At 43.5% G+C, this 15,417-nt stretch overlaps 1 long non-coding RNA gene across 1 annotated transcript; it reads left to right on the top strand.

Moving 5' to 3' along the window:
* Positions 1 to 4,109: 4,109 nt before the first annotated feature.
* Positions 4,110 to 11,647, top strand: LOC116366976 (uncharacterized). The gene is made up of 2 exons (XR_004208335.1): positions 4,110 to 4,231; positions 11,166 to 11,647. It is a non-coding gene; the product is annotated as an uncharacterized LOC116366976 (long non-coding RNA).
* The last annotated feature ends 3,770 nt before the right edge of the window (positions 11,648 to 15,417 follow it).

Below are 15,417 nucleotides of genomic sequence, written 5' to 3'. Positions count from 1 at the left end.
TCATAAAGGAATCCCAGACCCTTCTACCCTGGCTGGCTAATTATGTACAGCTGTCAGCCAATGAACTTCATTTCCATTGGTTCAATTTCCCAAATGTGATTAGGTGCAGTCATCCGTTGCCGTATGGTGAACAACAGAGGGAGAATTGGACGACAAAAGAAAGAGACCAAATTCAGTTCAACAACTTACAAAAAAACAGACAATTGATGAACGCATATTACATTTCATACATGTTCAGTCATCTGTAGCTGCCAAATTCTGATCTTTTTCCCACTAATTGGTCTTTTCACCAATCAGGTCAGCCGTTTTGCCAGCAATTGTGATTGCGTCCAAACAGACTTCAGCCACTTTCCAAAGCTTAGATGTTGCTGAAGTCTGCCAGATCTTACATCGCCTTGATAGGTATTTTAAGTATCAGCTAACCACATCATATGTCAGAGGATGACACAGTTGATGTTGTGGCACGCAACCATTGGTTGTTGCGTTGCCTCACTTTAGCTGTAGAAACTGACCTATTGCTGTGTTACACAGGGAGCCCAATTCTAATCTTTTTTCCAATTATTAATGTTTTGAGCAATCACATCAGATCTTTTCACATCAGATCTTAGTCAAAAGACTAATTAGTGAAAAAAAAATATCAGAATTGGGATGCCTTGGTAATGCAGCCTATGAGGGAGTTCTACTAACCTGAACCGCAGTGCACCGGTCTACGGAAGGTGATGTGAAAAGGCAAAAGCAGTGAGGGAGAAGCGCTCTTCTCAAATCGTACAGTTAGTGGTGTAATGGAGGATATACGCAGGTGTACCACTTTGTTTTCAATGGACATTTCGTGTACTCAATTCTTAACCCCCACTGATGTGTATCAAAGTAGTATAGTGGAGGTATATGCTGTATCAATTCATAAGGCTGATGGAACAGATCAGAATGTTAAGATCCAAATGTTGAAAAACGAGTATTTCTTCACATTTTAAGTGCATTAATGTGCACACGGTGGTAGGCCTATTCAGAATGTTCCAAAATGCACACCGCACCAGAGCAGGCTGGTGGGAGGATTATCTCAGATTATCAGCAATACCACAAGGTATGACTCCAAACACCCAGAAAAGGCTACTCTCCTTGATGTCACCCTCACAAATAATCCTGATAGGTATCAGTCTGGTGTTTTCTGTAATGACCTTAGTGATCACCGTTTTCGTAATGGCTGCTCTGTGAAACGACCTGTCCTGATTTGTCATAGACGCTTGCTAAAAAACTTTCATGAGCAAGCCTTCCTTCATGAACTGGCCTCTGTAAAATGGTATAGAATCAGCTTGATCCCCTCTGTTGAAGATGCTTTTTTGATATTTTCAGTGATATTGTTAACATAACAAGTGCCGTCAGATCAGTAGGCTAGTTTTGTTTTTTGTTGTTTTAATTATACCTTTATTAACCAGGTAGGCTAGTGAGAACAAGATCTCATTTAAAACTACGACCTGGTCAAGATAAAGCAAAGCAGTTTCGTCACATACAACACAGAGTTACACATCTAATAACATACAGAATAATACAGTAAGAAAAAATATATATATATAGTGTGTGCAAATGAGGTAAGATTAGGGATGTAAGGGCAATAAAATAGGCCATAGTGGCGAGGTAATTATGATATAGCAATTAACACTGGAGTGATAGATGTGGCAGAAGATGAATGAGATACTGGGTGCAAAGGGAGCAAAATAAATAAATGATACAGTTCGGGGATGAGGGTAGATGGATGGGTTATTTACAGATGGGCTATGTACAGGTGCAATGATCTGTGAGCTGCTCTGACAGCTGTGCGTGAAGTTAGTGAGGGAGATAAGAGTCTCCAGCGATTTTTGCAGTTCGTTCCAGTTATTGGCAGCAGAGAACTGGAATGAAAGGTGGCCAAAGGAGGAATTGGCTTTGGGGGTTACCAGTGAACTATACCTGCTGGAGCGCGTGCTGCTACAGTGACCAGTGAACTGGATAAGGCGGGGCTTTACCTAGCAACGGCAATTTACAATGTTAATGCATTAGTGTGTTGGTGCATCTGTTACACATACACACACCAGTAGTTCACATGGGGGAGAGGCGTTGTGCCGTGAGGGGTCCTTTGTTTTTTAATGCCGGTTAGCTGGTCTCTGTAGCTACATGGAAGGGAGTTCCAGCAATCATGGCTCTATAACACTGTGCGTTTCATTGTTCTTGATTTGGGGACTGTGAAAAGACCCCTGGTGGCATAACTGGTGGGTTAAGTGTGTGCATGTTGACTATGCAAACAATGAGGAATTAAAAGAAATGCAGTCAACCTTTCCTCAACTACCAGAAACAAAGGTAAACAAATGAGTTTGCACAAGTGGTGTGATCCACAATCCCTTTCCTCCAGACCCAGTCTGTCCCTAATCAGCAAACATATGGTAGGCAGAAGAGAAACCCACATTAAAGAGAAGGCATTTTGGAAGTCAAATTGTTTATTGAACAATCATGTAAGAGTAGCAGGAACACAAGGCCAAATCAAAATCATAACCGTACAACCTAAGTGTCAGCAATAGTGGCCAAATCAGAGGTACATTTTTGTCGTATGGTGAAGGAGTTCCTCATTTCAAACAAGCGCATTAGTTTGCATAATTCCTCACCTCAATTACCTTTGCCCTTTTCTTCAAATGGAGGCACAGTAACAGGAGAAAGACGATTAAGGAGTTGGGCAAACCAAATTATGATCTCCCTATCTAGCTTGTTGAGGGGTCGGGCCGTCTGTGCAAGGCCGGCCGCTTCTGCAGAGGTATGTTTGGCAGTTGCTTCAGCAGAGGCGCGGGGGCCGGCGGCCGCTACTGCAGAGGTATGGCTGGCAGTTGCTTCAGCAGATGCGCGGGGGCCTGCGGCCGCTTGTGCAGAGGTATGGCTGGCAGTTGCTTCAGCTGAGGCGCGGGGGCTGACGGCGGCTTCTGCAGAGGTATGTTTGGCAGTTGCTTCAGCAGAGGCGCGGGGGCCAGCCGCTTCTGCAGAGGTATGGCTGGCAGTTGATTCAGCTGAGGCGCGGGGGCCTGTGGCCGCTTCTGCAGAGGTATGGCTGGCAGTTGCTTGAGCTGAGGCGCGGGGGCCAGCCGCTTGTGCAGAGGTATGGCTGGCAGTTGCTTGAGCTGAGGCGCGGGGTTCGATGGCCGCTTCTGCAGGGTATGTTTGGCAGTTGCTTCAGCAGAGGCGCGGGGGCCAGCCGCTTCTGCAGAGGTATGGCTGGCAGTTGCCTTCAGCTGAGGCGCGGGGGCCTGTGGCCGCTTCTGCAGAGGTATGGCTGGCAGTTGCTTCAGCTGAGCGCGGGGGCCGACGGCCGCTTCTGCAGAGGCATGGTTGGCAGTTGCGGCATTTGGACCCTGCGTCACAACTTGCCGAGGCTATTGTAGCCAGTAGCTTTAGCAGTTGGACCAGACACCACACTTGCTTGGGATCCAGTTGGTTCAGGTCCAGTGCAGGCAGGATGCCCATAAGCGTCACCTAGGAAACAAAGAAACATTGTGGTAAAAATTCCAGCCTTAAGCCATTGGAACTAGACTGTGATTTAAATTACTTTGAACCAAAACGCAACCTTGAAGGTAAAGCACGTTATCCCTCCAATTAGCAGGCAACAAATCCAAGAAACACTATAAAACATTCAGACAGTTAAACATAAATAAACAGTAAACACTTTAAGACAGGTAAACCAATCAGATGATACATTGAAAAACTAACCTCAAAGAGAGTCCAAAAGCCATATTAGTTATCAAAACCACAACCGTATTCAGAACTAATGCTAGACAGACACCCTGCCAGAATATCCCTGTTGCAATGTCTAACAGCTGTTTGGTTGCACCTCATAAAGGAATCCCAGACCCTTCTTACCTGAATGACTAATTATGTACAGGTGTCAACCAATGAACTTAATTTCAATTGGTTCATTTTCCCAATTGCGATTAGGTGCTCTTGATTTCATGCAGCTGGTGTGCACTGGTCTGCTGGAGGGTGGAGTTTACACATCATGGACCAATCCGACAGTTTTAAAGAGTGAACTCTACCCACCCATTCCAGATTGAGCCAATTGCAAAGATTTGTTTTGTACCCCATGGGGGATTCCAACATACACTGCAAGGGGAAATAGATGTCAGAAATGCAGTGTTTATCACTGTAAGCTATCTGTCCAGAACCATATTTGCTTGCAATGCACATCATTGTATTATCAAATCATGCCAGTGGACTTCTGGTAAGTATGCTTTAGTGAGCCAAGTGTTGGGATCATGTGCAACTATGTTTATCCTCACCGAAAATGAATGCTGTATTGATGAGTCATTTCCCTCCACGCACTACTTCTCACCTGAATGCATTTATTTTATTTTAGGGGGTTGGGCAAAAGCTGAAATTGGGGTTGAGAGTTACCCTTTTATATATTGAACAAAACTGTCAATGCAACATGCAATAATTTCAAAAATGTTACTGGGTTACAGTTAGTTTAAGGAAATCAGTAATTGAAATCAATTCATTAGGACCTAATCTGTAGATTTCAAATGACTGGGAATACAAATATCTGTTGATGGCAGAACTTTTTTTTAAAGGTAGAGGCGTGGATCAGAAAACCTGTCAATATCTGGAGTGAACAACATTTGCCTCATGCAGCACAACACATGTCCTTTGCATAGAGTTAATCAGGCTGTTATTGTGGCCTGTGTAATGACAGAAACAAGAGAACACCTCACTGACCATTTTAACTCAGTGTAGCAGAGCTGGTTAGGCTGTTAACATGTTATCTATAGCGTTCTTGACAAACAATGACTTATGTTGTCTACGTTTACTGACATCGGTCATATTCAGCAGATGTTGCACATTTGTAAATGCATCAGTTGTTCTGCGTTCTGTCACACAGATGAGAGTGCTCTGAAATCGGAGTAGATAGCCAGAGTGAATTTACCAACGCTATCAAATCAAATTTATTTGTCACATACACAAGGTTAGCAGATGTTAATGCGAGTGTAGTGAAATGCTTGTGCTTCTAGTTCGGACAATGCAGTAATAACCAACGAGTAATTCTAACCTAACAATTCCAAAACTACTACCTTATACAAACAAAGGTAAAGGGATAAAGAATATGTACATAAAGATATATGAATGAGTGGTGGTACAGAACGGCATAGGCAAGATGCAGTAGATGGTATCGAGTACAAGTATATACATATGAGATGAGTAATGTAGGGTATGTAACATTATATTAAGTAGCATTGTTTAAAGTGGCTAGTGATATATTTTTACATCAATTTCCATTATTAAGTGGCTGGAGTTGAGTCAGTATGTTGGCAGCAGCCACTCAATGTTAGTGGTGGCTGTTTAACAGTCTGATGGCCTTGAGATTGAAAAACAGCTTCTGTCTCTCGGTCCCTGCCTTGATGCACCTGTACTGACCTCGCCTTCTGGATGATAGCGGGGTGAACAGGCAGTGGCTCAGGTGGATGTTGTCCTTGATGACCTTTATGGCCTTCCTGTGACATCGGGTGGTGTAGGTGTCCTGGAGGGCAGGTAGTTTGCCCCCGGTGATTGCGTTGTGCAGACCTTACTACCCTCTGGAGAGCCTTACGGTTGTGGGCGGAGCAGTTACCGTACCAGGCGGTGTTACAGCCCGACAAGATGCTCTCGATTGTGCATCTGTAGAAGTTTGTGAGTGCTTTTGGTGACAAGCCGAATTTCTTCAGCCTCCTGAGGTTGAAGAGGCGCTGCTGCGCCTTCTTCACCACGCTGTCTGTGGGGTTGGACCAATTCAATTTGTCCGTGATATGTACGCAGAGGAACTTAACTTACTACCCTCTCCACTACTGTCCCGTCGATGTGGATAGGGGGGTGCTCCCTCTGTTTCCTGAAATCCACAATCATCTCCTTTGTTTTGTTGACGTTGAATGTGAGGTTGTTTTCCGCAAACTTGATTGAGTTGGAGGCGTGCATGGTCACGCAGTCGTGGGGGAACAGGGAGTACAGGATTAGGTTTAGGGCTCAGAACGCACCCTTGTGGGGCCCCAGTGTTGAGGATCAGCGGGGTGGAGATGTTACCTAGCCTCACCACCTGGGGGCGCCCCGTCAGGAAGTCCAGTACCCAGTTGCACAGGGCGGGGTCGAGACCCAGGGTCTCGAGCTTGATGACGAGTTTGGAGGGTACTATGGTGTTAAATGCTGAGCTGTAGTCGATGAACAGCATTCTCACGTAGGTATTCCTCTTGTCCAGAACGGTTAAGGCAGTGTGCAGTATGGTTGCGATTGCATCGTCCGTAGACCTATTTGGGCGGTAAGCAAATTGGAGTGGGTCTAGGGTGTCAGGTAGGGTGGAGGTGATATGGTCCTTGACTAGTCTCTCAAAGCACTTCATGATGACGGAGGTGAGTGCTACGGGGCGGTAGTCGTTTAGCTCAGTTACCTTAGCTTTCTTGGGAACGGGGACAATGGTGGCCCTCTTGAAGCATGTGGGAACAGCAGACTGGGATCAGGATTAATTGAATATGTCCGTAAACACACCAGCCATCTGGTCTGCGCATGCTCTGAGGATTTCGGCTGGGGATGCCGTCTGGGCCTGCAGCCTTGCGAGGGTTAACACGTTTAAATGTTTTACTCACTTTGGCTCCAGTGAAGGAGAGTCCGCAGGTTTTGGTTGCGGGCCGTGTCAGTGGCACTGTATTGTCCTCAAAGCGGGCAAAAAAGTTATTTTGTCTGTCTGGGAGCAAGACATCCTGGTCCTCGACGGGGTTGGTTTTCTTTTGGTAATCCGTGATTGACTGTAAACCCTGCCACATACCTCTTGTGTCTGAGACGTTGAATTGCGACTCTACTTTGTCTCTATACTGACGCTTAGCTTGTTTGATTGCCTTGCGGAGGGAATAGCTCCACTGTTTGTATTCGGTCATGTTTCCGGTCACCTTGCCCTGGTTAAAAGCAGTGGTTTGCACTTTCAGTTTCTCACGAATGCTGCCATCAATCCACGGTTTCTGGTTTGGGAATGTTTTAATCGTTGATATGCATCATCAATGTACTTTCTAATGAACTCGCTCATCGAATCAGCGTATTCGTCAATGTTGTTGTAGGACGCAATGCGGAACATATCCCAATTCACTTGATCGAAGCAGTCTTGAAGTGTGGAATCAGATTGGTCGGACCAGTGTTGAACAGACCTGAGCACGGGAGCTTCTTGTTTTAGTTTCTGTCTGTAGGCTGGGAGCAAGAAAATGGAGTCGTTGTCAGCTTTTCCCAAAAGGAGGGTGGGGGAGGGCCATATATGCGTCGCAGAAGTTTCAATAACAATAATCCAGAGTTTTACCAGCCCTGGTTGCGCAATCGATATGCTGATACAATTTAGGGAGTCTTGTTTTCAGATTAGCCTTGTTAAATTCCCCAGCTACAATGAATGCAGCCTCAGGATATGTGGTTTCCAGTTTGCATAAAGTCAAATAAAGTTTGTTCAGGGCCATCGATGTGTCTGCTTGGGGGGGGGGTATATACGGCTGTGATTATAATCGAAGAGAATTCCCTTGGTAGATAATGCGGTCGACATTTGATTGTGTTGGAATTCTAAGTCATGTGAACAAAAAGACTTCAGTTCCTGTATGTTGTTATGATCACACCACGTCTCGTTAATCATAAGGCATACCCCCCGCCCCTCTTCTTACCAGAAAGAGGGTTGTTTCTGTTGACTCGATGCATGAAGAAACCAATATAGAGGTAAGATGGTTATCGATTTAATGACACACCACGTAAATATTTTAATATATGCTGTTCATATTAATGCAAAATTGCTGTTTAAAAAAAATCTTTGTCACAAAAACAAGCGTATCTCTGTGAAGTGTCAATGGAGCACTGAGCGTACCACAAGCTTTTTATTTTCAAGGCCTTTTACAGTTCATTCAGGTCTTGTCATGTTCATTTAGCTTTTTAAGTCCCGTGGAAGCAATTTTGAAGACAATCACCACAACATGTAAAACAAAATAAAAATGGTTAGAGAAAGCTGTACGGCTGTCAACAGAAGGTGATAATTGTATCACCAAAGTGCCTTTTCACTCACAATGGGGAGTGAGTGAACACTCTATACTGTATTGGTAGGCCTACTATTGTCATTTTTTTATTTTCATGTTTTTGCTCTCAGTCACACTTTCTTAATATAAAAACAACATCATTGGAAGTACACAAACGGTTTTTTATTTTTAATCAGACCACCTTTAAGGTCTGGGGAAATCCTATGTAAATTAGATTTATTTTGTGTAGTTACCCTTTAATTCAAGTGAGCAGGCACAGAGTACTGTTGTTGGGTTGGCAGTGTTTCTGTAGTACAAGCACAGAGTACTGTTGTTGGGTTAGCAGTGTTTCTGTAGTACAGGCACAGAGTACTGTTGTTGGGTTAGCAGTGTTTCTGTAGTACAGGCACAGAGTACTGTTGTTGGGTTAGCAGTGTTTCTGTAGTACAGGCACAGAGTACTGTTGTTGGGTTAGCAGTGTTTCTGTAGTACAGGCACCTAGTACTGTTGTTGGGTTGGCAGTGTTTCTGTAGTACAGGCACCTAGTACTGTTTGGTTAGCAGTGTTTCTGTAGTACAGGCACAGAGTACTGTTGGGTTAGCAGTGTTTCTGTAGTACAGGCACCTAGTACTGTTTGGTTGGCAGTGTTTCTGTAGTACAGGCACCTAGCACTGTTGGGTTAGCAGTGTTTCTGTAGTACAGGCACAGAGTACTGTTGTTGGGTTAACAATGTTTCTGTAGTACAGGCACAGAGTACTGTTGTTGGGTTAACAATGTTTCTGTAGTACAGGCACCTAGTACTGTTGTTGGGTTGGCAGTGTTTCTGTAGTACAGGCACCTAGCACTGTTTGGTTAGTTGTATTTCTGTAGTACAGGCACCTAGCACTGTTTGGTTAGTTGTATTTCTGTAGTACAGGCACAGAGTACTGTTGTTGGGTTAACAATGTTTCTGTAGTACAGGCACCTAGCACTGTTTGGTTAGTTGTATTTCTGTAGTACAGGCACCTAGCACTGTTTGGTTAGTTGTATTTCTGTAGTACAGGCACCTAGTACTGTTGTTGGGTTAGCAGTGTTTCTGTAGTACAGGCACCTAGTACTGTTGTTGGGTTGGCAGTGTTTCTGTAGTACAGGCACCTAGCACTGTTTGGTTAGTTGTATTTCTGTAGTACAGGCACCTAGCACTGTTTGGTTAGTTGTATTTCTGTAGTACAGGCACAGAGTACTGTTGTTGGGTTAACAATGTTTCTGTAGTACAGGCACCTAGCACTGTTTGGTTAGTTGTATTTCTGTAGTACAGGCACCTAGCACTGTTTGGTTAGTTGTATTTCTGTAGTACAGGCACCTAGTACTGTTGTTGGGTTAGCAGTGTTTCTGTAGTACAGGCACCTAGCACTGTTGTTGGGTTAACAATGTTTCTGTAGTACATGCACCTAGTACTGTTGTTGGGTTAGCAGTGTTTCTGTAGTACAGGCACCTAGTCCTGTTGGGTTAGCAGTGTTTCTGTAGTACAGGCACCTAGTACTGTTGTTGGGTTAACAATGTTTCTGTAGTACAGGCACCTAGTACTGTTGTTGGGTTAACAATGTTTCTGTAGTACAGGCACAGAGTACTGTTGTTGGGTTAACAATGTTTCTGTAGTACAGGCACCTAGCACTGTTTGGTTAGTTGTATTTCTGTAGTACAGGCACAGAGTACTGTTGTTGGGTTAACAATGTTTCTGTAGTACAGGCACCTAGCACTGTTTGGTTAGTTGTATTTCTGTAGTACAGGCACAGAGTACTGTTGGGTTAGTTGTATTTCTGTAGTACAGGCACCTAGTACTGTTGTTGGGTTAGCAGTGTTTCTGTAGTACAGGCACCTAGCACTGTTTGGTTAGTTGTATTTCTGTAGTACAGGCACCTAGCACTGTTTGGTTAGTTGTATTTCTGTAGTACAGGCACAGAGTACTGTTGTTGGGTTAACAATGTTTCTGTAGTACAGGCACCTAGCACTGTTTGGTTAGTTGTATTTCTGTAGTACAGGCACAGAGTACTGTTGTTGGGTTAACAATGTTTCTGTAGTACAGGCACCTAGCACTGTTTGGTTAGTTGTATTTCTGTAGTACAGGCACCTAGCACTGTTGTTGGGTTAGCAGTGTTTCTGTAGTACAGGCACCTAGTACTGTTGTTGGGTTAGCAGTGTTTCTGTAGTACAGGCACCTAGTACTGTTGTTGGGTTAGCAGTGTTTCTGTAGTACAGGTACCTAGTACTGTTGTTGGGTTAGCAGTGTTTCTGTAGTACAGGCACCTAGTACTGTTTGGTTAGTTGTATTTCTGTAGTACAGGCACCTAGCACTGTTGTTGGGTTAGCAGTGTTTCTGTAGTACAGGCACCTAGTACTGTTGTTGGGTTAGCAGTGTTTCTGTAGTACAGGCACCTAGTACTGTTGTTGGGTTAGCAGTGTTTCTGTAGTACAGGTACCTAGTACTGTTGTTGGGTTAGCAGTGTTTCTGTAGTACAGGCACAGAGTACTGTTGTTGGGTTAACAATGTTTCTGTAGTACAGGCACCTAGTACTGTTGTTGGGTTAGCAGTGTTTCTGTAACACACATGAGAACAAAAGGCCACTGGATTGATGATATCATTCATGATATCATTCTAACAGGTCAATCTGATAGGCTACTTTTTATCTGGTGAACATAATAATAGAGAATGTTTTTGGGAAAGCCTTTCCATCTACCAGAAGACAGTTAGGTCTATCTTTACCAAAGCTATATTGTTTGAAACCTGGACCATTTTTCTTGATATTATGAGGCATGTCTTACCTTGCTTCAAAGTAGCCAAGTCAAAATACAACCATAGAAATGTTGAGGGAAATATTTTAGAAACTCATATTTGCTCTCTTGTTGTTCAAATCAACTTTCTTTCAATGTCTAGCATTCATTGTCTGAGTGGGGATTGGTGCTTATCACGGTAGAAGGCCGTTGCTTATCTTGCTAGAACAAAATACATACCTGCTGTGTGCGGATGAACCTGACTTTGTCTGACAACTTGACATTGAGCCAATCAGAAAGCACGAACCTCCACGTGGGGGAGAGACAATAATTACTACTTCAGTTAAAATCACAATCTAGTTCCAATAGCTTAAGGCTGGCATTTTACCGTAATTCTTTGTTTCCTAGGTGAAGCTTATGGGCATCCTGCCTACACTGGACCTGAACAACCATATCCCAAGAAAGTGTGGTGTCTGGTCCAAATGCTAAAGCTACTGGCCACAATACCCTGGCAAGTGTGACGCAGGGTCCAAATGCCACAGCTGAAGCAACTGCCAACCATGCCTCTGCAGAAGCAGCCCGAGCCTCAGCTGAAGCAACTGCCAACCATACCAGAGGCCGCCGGCCTTGAACAGACGGCCCGACCACTCGACAAGCTAGATAGGGAGATCATAATTTGGTTTGCCCAACTCCTTAATCGTCTTTCCCCTGTTGCTGTGCCTCCATTTGAAGAAACTTATGCATCGTCATGCAAATTGTTTACAGGGGTGAACACTACAATGGTATGAATTGTTTTCATAACCATACGACTAAAATTGACATCTGATTTGGCCTGGTGTTCCTGCTACTCTTGCATGATTTGTTCAGTAAACAATTTGACTTCCAAAATGCTGTGTCTTTTAAATGTGGGTTTCTCTTCTGTCTACCAAACGTTTGCTGATTGGGGACAGACTGGGTCTGGAGGAAAAGGGATTGTGGATCACACCACTTGTGGAAACAGATTTGTTTACCTTTGTTTCTGGTAGTTGAGGAAAGGTTGACTGCATTTCTTGTTTTAATTCCTCATTGTTTGCATAGTCAACACACACACTTACCCCACCAGACATGCCACCAGGGGTCTTTTCACAGTCCACAAATCCAGAACAAATTAAACTCACAGTATTATATAGCGCCATGATTGGATGGAACTCCCTTCCATATAGTGCAAGAGATCAGCAACTCGGGTTTAAAAAACAAAACAAAACCTCACGGCACAATGCCTCTCCCCCATGTGACCTACTGGTTGTGTGTCTGTACTGACATGTGACCTACTGGTTGTGTGTATGTGTAAATGAGATGCACAAACACACATTTAAACCATGTAAATTGCCAAGTATTATTTTTTTTGTGTCAGACCCCAGTAAGACTAGCTGACATCGGCTAATGGGGATCCTAAAAAAATTTAAATATATATTCAACTACTTTAAAACCTGTCATGGCAAGTAGTTCCCCTCAGGGAACTCCACCCCCCCCCCCCCCTTTCAAACATTAACAATGTTAATACTCATGAACTTTGACTAAAGATACATGTTCTACATATAATTAAAGATACACTGGTTCTTAATGCAACCGCTGTGTCAGATTATTTTTAAGCGTTACGGAAAAAGCCTAACATTGCAATAATCTGAGACGGCGCTCAGACGTAAAAGTATTTCTCCGCTATGTTGGAGTCAACAGAAATACGAAATTACATCATAAATATTCCCTTATCTTTGATCTTTCATCAGAATGTAGTGCAAGGAGTCCTAGTTCCACAATAAATCGTTGTTTTGTTCCATAATGTCCAATACTAGTGTCCAAGTAGCTGCATTTGCTAGCACTTTCAGCTCACGTGCCCAAAAACTGACTGCTGGTACAGGATAACTCGCACGAAAACTTCCAAAAGATATATTCCAGGTCAAATAAACTGGTCAAACTAAGTAGAGAATCAATCTTCAGGATGTTATTATCATATATCCAATAACGTTCCAACCGGATCATACGTTTTCAGCTGGAGCCAAATGGAACAGCGGTAGCACCCACAGAGAAATGCGCCACAGGAAAATGGCGTTCTGTCGGGACACTGACTATTTCCCCTCCCATTCGGTCACAGTTCACAGCAAATGCTCCATTCCACTTTCTACTGAATGAGGACATCTACTGGAAGGTGTAGGAAGTGCTACCAGATCGATATCTTGTTGGGAGAGGAGGGTGCGATGTCAAAGTTGCCCACATTCAGAATTTCACTTCTTGCTTAGAAGATTGCCTTCCCTATGAGTTCTGTTATACTCACATAATTCAAACAGTTTTAGAAACTTCAGAGTGTTTTCTATCCAATAGTAATAATAATATGCATATATTAGCAATCTAGGACAGAGTAGGATAAAGTTTACTATGGGCACGTAATTCATCCAAAGTGAAAATACTGCCCCCTATCCTCAACAAGTTTTAAGCATTTGAAAAACTACAACCTTTTCTACCCAGGTCTGACCAGCACGGGACACTGGGTGTAAACGATATAGTGAAATGCTTCCTTGCAAGCTCTTTCCTCAACAGTACAGAATCAATATGAAAGAAACAGAGAGAAAGGACATAGAAAGAGGGGAGTGACTGCAAATCATAGCACAGTCCATGTGTATGTGCCCATGGTAGCAAGCATCTCCAATCCAAAATTAAATCTAGAATGGGCTTCCTATTTCGCAACAAAGCATCCCTCACTCATGCTGCCAAACACCCTCGTAAAACTGACTATCCGCCAATTGACTTTGACTTGAGGCCCCGACGCCTGAGCAGAAGCGTATGGCCCCGGCGCCTCAGCAGAAGCGACAGGTCCCGGCGCCTCAGCAGAAGCGACAAGCCTTGAACAGATGGCCCGACCACTCAACTAGGGAGATCATAATTTGGTTTGGCCAACTCCTTAATCATCTATATTTCACTGGTAACCCCCAAAGCCAATTCCTCCTTTGGCCGTCTTTCATTCCAGTTCTCTGCTGCCAATGACTGGAACGAACTGCAAAAATCACTGAAGCTGGAGACTCTTTATCTCCCTCACTAACTTCAAGCACCAGCTGTCAGAGCAGCTCACAGATCATTGCACCTGTACATAGCCCATCTGTACATAACCCATCCATCTACCTCATCCCCATACTGTATTCATTTATTTATTTTGCTTCTTTGCACCCCAGTATCTCTACTTGCACATTCATCTTCTGCACATCTATCACTCCAGTGTTTAATTGCTATATCATAATTGCCTCGCCACCATGGCCTATTTTATTGCCTTTACCTCCCTTATCTTACCTCATTTGCACACACTGTATATATATATATATATATATTTATTTTTTTCTACTGTATTATTCTGTATGTTTGTTTATTCCATGTGAAACTCTGTTGTATGTGTCGAACTGCTTTGCTTTATCTTGGCCAGGTCGCAGTTGTAAATGAGAACTTGTTCTCAACTAGCCTATCTGGTTAAATAAAGGTTTAATTAAAAACAACAAACAAAAACTAGCCTACTGATCTGACTGCACTTGTTATGTTAACAATAACACTGAAAATATCAAAAAAGAAGGACCTAGAGTTTTCAACAGGGGGGATCAAGCTGATTCTATACCATTTTACAGAGGCCAGTTCATGAAGGAAGGCTTGCTCATTAAAGTTTTTTAGCAAGCGTCTATGACAAATCAGGACAGGTCGTTTCACAGAGCAGCCATTACGAAAATGGTGATTACTAAGGTCATTACAGAAAACACCAGACTGATACCTATCAGGATTATTTGTGAGGGTGACATCGAGGAGAGTAGCCTTTTCTGGGTGTTTGGAGTCATACCTTGTGGTATTGCTGATAATCTGAGAAAGATGTAGGGAGTCCCATTGATTTAGGACTTGGTCAGGTGGTTTAAGCATGTCCCAGTTTAGGTCACCTAGCAGGACAAATTCAGACTTAGTGTAAGGGGCCATGAGAGAGCTTAGGGCAGGTAGATTACTGGCCCGTGTTGATGGAGGACGATAGCACCAAGCAACAGTCAACAAAGAGATATTTGAAAGTTTAATGCTTTAAACAAGCAAATCAAATTTTTTTGTTTGTTTGTGGACAGATTTGGTGGAGACAAATGAGCACAGAAGGTGATCCTTGGAAAAGATGGCCACTCCCCCACCTTTAGATGATCTGTTTTCTGAGGGTTGGCAGTCAAGAGATTGACTGCCGACCCTAAGAGATTGACTGCAGACACTGTTCAGAAGGTGCTAAATACTAATTGGCAGGCAAACATTAGACAATCCTACCGGTGTGTCTGATCTATAATGGATATTACCATCTCTGTCCAAGTATCTGTACATAAAACTGCTCAAATGTGAGGTGCAGCAGAGGAGCTATAGGAGGATGGGCTTATTTTCATGGCCTTGAATGGAATTGATGGAACAGAGTTTCAAATATGTTTGATATGTTTGACTCCGTTCCATTGATGCCATTCCAGCCATTACAATCAGCCCGTCCTCCTATTGCTCCTCCCACCAGCCTGCTCTGGTGCGGTGTGCATTTTGGAACATTCTGAATAGGCTTACCAGATTTGGGCACAGATTTTGTGGAGACAACTGAGCACTGAAGGTGATCCTTGGAAAAGATGGCCACTCCCCCACG

The sequence above is a fragment of the Oncorhynchus kisutch genome, unplaced genomic scaffold, assembly GCF_002021735.2.
Source record: "Oncorhynchus kisutch isolate 150728-3 unplaced genomic scaffold, Okis_V2 scaffold1623, whole genome shotgun sequence".
NCBI lineage: Eukaryota > Metazoa > Chordata > Actinopteri > Salmoniformes > Salmonidae > Oncorhynchus > Oncorhynchus kisutch.
The sequence above is the reverse complement of the archived record's forward strand: the minus strand, read 5'-3'. Positions and strand labels throughout refer to the sequence as shown.